The sequence below is a fragment of the Colobus angolensis genome, unplaced genomic scaffold (genome assembly GCF_000951035.1).
Source record: "Colobus angolensis palliatus isolate OR3802 unplaced genomic scaffold, Cang.pa_1.0 Scaffold520, whole genome shotgun sequence".
In the NCBI taxonomy this organism is placed as follows: domain Eukaryota; kingdom Metazoa; phylum Chordata; class Mammalia; order Primates; family Cercopithecidae; genus Colobus; species Colobus angolensis.
Window position 1 is genome coordinate 160,394 of NW_012118711.1, and position 4,233 is coordinate 164,626.

The following is a 4,233-nucleotide window of genomic DNA, read 5'->3' on the forward strand; positions in this document are numbered from 1 at the left end:
CGGAGTCTCGCTCTGTCACCCAGGCTGGAGTATAGTGGCGCGATCTCAGCTCACTGCAACCTCTGCCTCATGAGTTCAAGCGATTCTCCTGCTTCAGCCTCCCAAGTACCTCAGATTACAGGCACGCACCACCATGCCCAGCTAATTTTGTATTTTCAGTAGAGACATGGTTCACCATGTTGGCCAGGCTGGTCTCGAACTCCCGACCTTAGGTGATCTGCCTGCCTCGGCCTCCCAAAGTGCTGGGATGACAGGCGCGAGCCACCGTGCCCGGCCCCCTCAATGTAGTCTTAGTAGATGAGCAGTCCTAGTTCCCAGATCAGATGGGAGAGCCGTAAGACTGCGTCCAAGTTGCTCTGTGCTGTGAGGAAGAGCCGTGACTGTTCCACTGAGGCTTGAGAGACGACCTTGGAGTGGAGAGGGTTAGAGGGCAGGCCAAGGGTTGTCAATCACAGTAGGAAGTGAAGTTGGCACGATTCCAGTTGCCATCAACTCCCTGCTGGCATGTAATCTGCATGCAGGTTGGAGTCATCAGAAACCAGAACCTTCTCTGATAGAAAACAGGGAAAGCACTGAGCACCCATCTTGTTGACAGTGCTGTCCAGGGCTCGCTCCTGAAGAGGCTGTGAGATCCAGGGGTACGTGTGATCTTCTGGCTGGGGAGGTATCAAGGCCACAGACCCCGACCCCTGTGCAGAACCATGTACTCCCCGCCCAGGCTTGGTGCGCTGGAGGGAATGAAAATAAAGAACCTCTTAAAATTTAGTTGGAGAAATAATAAAATATCATTTTCCATAGTCAAACAGAATAGGATGAAATAACAGCAAACACTTCTCGGACACAGTTCCGAGAGCCTTGTGTGTATGAATTCGTGCATCCCATAGTCATCCAATGAGGCGAGGACTGTCATTGTCCCTGTTTCACAGACAACGGGCCGAGGGCTCCTCTAGCTTTCCCACGCCTCACAGCTGGTACGTGCAAACCCAGGGCTTGAGCCCCAGCAGTGTGGCTCGGGTCTGCTGCACGGACCCACGTCCAAGTTGTTACGTGCACAAGGGATGCTACAGATATTTATGAGACACACACGGCGGTGGCTGTTACACATTATCACTGGGGAGCTGAATCCATCAGGGGTCCCAGTTACAAGCAACTGAAATGAATCATGCTATCGCTTTTTTTTTTTTTTTTGGAGAGAAGTCTCACTCTGTCTGTCGCACAGGCTGGAGTACAGTTCTGCGATCTCAGCTCACTGCAACCTCCACCTCCTGGGTTAAAGCGATTCTCCTGCCTCAGGCTCCCGAGTAGCTGGGATTACAGGCACCTGCCACCATGCCAGTCGATTTTTGTATTTTTAGCAGAGACAGGGTTTCATCATGTTGGCCAGGCTGGTCTCAAACTCCTGACCTCAGGTGATCTGCCCATGATGGCCTCCCAAAGTGCTGGGACTACAGGTGTGAGCTACTGCACCTGGCTGAATCATGCTATCTGAGGAGTCAGAGGTAATTAACTGAAGGGATACAGGGGCTCACAGAATTGAAGGAGGCCAGAAAGCCAGGATTAGAAACGGCTCAGAAAATTACCAAGAGAGGTTGAGGGGTGGGAGCTGCAACCAAGCCTGGCTGGGTCTGAACTGCAAACGTTCCTTTGGGTCCCTGGTCCAAGAATAACTAACATCCGTGTGCTTTGGTCCAACACCACACACTAGCTGTCCCAGGGAACAGAAAGAGGAGCCTCTCTCCTCACATTCCTTGTAGTTAAAGACCATACCTTGCCCGTTCCGCACCAAATGGTCCCCTCCCATATCAGGTGCTAAAGAGGGGGTGCACGAGGAATAGCCGCTCACCTGAAGCAGTAAGGGGCGAGTGGCTGTTGGAACGATCCTCCGTCCAAGGCCATGCACAGTGGCACCTCCAGGAGGGAGAGCAAGGCTGTAGAGGCAGGCATGGGTGCCTGCTGAGAAAGCTGGCAAAGCTGGAGGCCCAGAAACCATCCCACGTCCCCCAGCAGGCCCCGCCAAGAGGGGGAACCTGAGGCAGCCTCCACAGGCAGAGGGAACGTGATCCACCGTTGAGGTGTTGGGGAAGCAGCTGTGGGGTGAACAGGGAAGGCACGGAAGACAACAAGAGATGTGTCCCAGTGCCCCACAGCCTGGAGGCTCCCATCTGCAACAGGGATGACTGTCAGGGTCTGTAATCCCAGCACGTTGGGAGGCCAAGTGCTCATGGAACAGAAGCACAAACCAGCATGGGAGCTGCAAAAAACGGTGCTTTGCAAACAACGGTGGTGACGTGAACATCCCTCCACTGAAGGAAATCACAAAAGCAGTGCAAGAGGCCACCATAGCATGAAAAAATGACGGTTCTAGCACTCTCTCTAGCAGAGAGACCACACCATTGCCACAGGATACCTGTCTGTGTTTCTCTCTCTCTTTTTTTTTTTTTTAGATGGAGTCTTTCTTTCTTTTTTTTTTTTTTTGAGATGGAATCTTTTTTCTTTCTTTCTCTTTCTTTCCTTTCTTTTTTTTGAGATGGAGTCTTTCTTTTTCTTTTTCTTTCTTTTCTTCTTTCTTTCTCTTTCTCTATTTCCTTTCTCTCTTTCTCTCTCTCCTTTTTGAGATGAAGTTTCCCTCCCTCCCTCCCTTCCTTCCTTCCTCTTTTTTGAGACAGAGTCTTGCTCTGTTGCTCAGGCTGGAGTGCAGTGGCGCGATCTTGGCTCATTGCAACCTCTGCCTCCCAGGTTCTAGAGATTGTCCTATCTCAGCCTCTCGAGTAGCTGAGATTACAGGCACCCACAACCACGCCCAGCTAATTTTTGTATTTTTAGTAGAGATGAGGTTTCCCCACATTGCCCAGGCTAGTCTCAAGCTCCTGAGCTCCGGTGATCTGCCCACCTTGGCCTCCCAAAGTGCTGGGATTACAGGCGTGAGCTACCACGCCCGGCCCCTGTATTAGTTTCTTTTTGCTGTATAGCAAATGACCCCAGGCTTAGGTGCTTAAAACCACACACATTTCTCACTCTTTGTTTCCATGGGTCAAGAGTCTGCATGTGACCAGCTGGGTCCTCTGACTGGGGCCTCACAAGGCTGAAGTCAAGGTGCTGCTGGGCCAGGTGCTCATCTGAAGGTCAAGGTCACCTTCCAAGCTTACTGGCTGTTGGCAGCATCCAGTTCCTTGTGCTTGTGGGACTGAGGCCCCTGTTTCCTGCTGCTGCCCGCTGGGAACTGCTCTCAGTTACTGGAGGCCCCTCTGCTCCCTCTCATGTGGCTCCCTGCAAAGCACAGAGGTTTGCTCCCTCAAGGCCAACAGGAGCACATCTCTGCAGCCTCGAATCTCTCTGACTTTCCCTATCTTGTATCCAGTTCCACCCAAGATAACCTTCCCTTTGACTAGCTCAAAGTTGACTGATTAGGGATCTTAATTCCACTGAAGAATTCCTTCATCTTTACAAGAGAATGTAACCTGATCAGGGGAGGCACATCAGGCTCTGTTCCCACCGGGGAGAGGGGACTGCAGTGGAGCCCCCCAGCATGGGCTGGGAATGTTGTGAGCCCTATCAGAACTGTCTCCTGAAGTCCCGGAGACAGAAGCGGCTCAGGAACGAGGGGAGCACTGTAGCGCTGAGTCTACAGGGTGGATGAGGCGGAAGATGTTCCAGGGGGATGAGACAGCAATGATGAGAAAGGAAGGAAACCTGGATGGATACGTAGACGTTGGCCAGATTATGAGAGACTGTGACAACCAGTTGGAGAAGTTTGTATTTCATGCTATAAAAAGCAACCAAATCTAGTTAATATACCCTAAGTTGGGTAATAGGATCAGATTCTTTACAGTAAAGCTTACAAAAGTAAAATTATTTTATAATTGTATTACAGCAAACAACAGGGTTTAAAAATGGTCCCTTAAAAATGAGCCTTAAAAATAAGCAGCCACTTAATACTCATTTGGGTCCAAAAGCCACAAAGCTATTGACATTTTCTTTATGCTGAGGAAGTCTTGGTGGTATCGATTCTCATACAGCAGAGATCAAGACGAACATCTTGTACCTCCTCTTCCCCACCTGCCTCTGAAGCAAACCCTGATCTGATGACATTGTCATGAGGCCTGCTCGCCCTCAGCAGCTTCCTAGTGTGCCCTGGGTGTGGGCATCCAGTGCCAATAAATGGAGGAAAATGGGGAGATTGGGAGAGGTGGGAGCAGGTGGGAGGAAAGGAAGTGGGGAGGGAGGGAGGGAGGC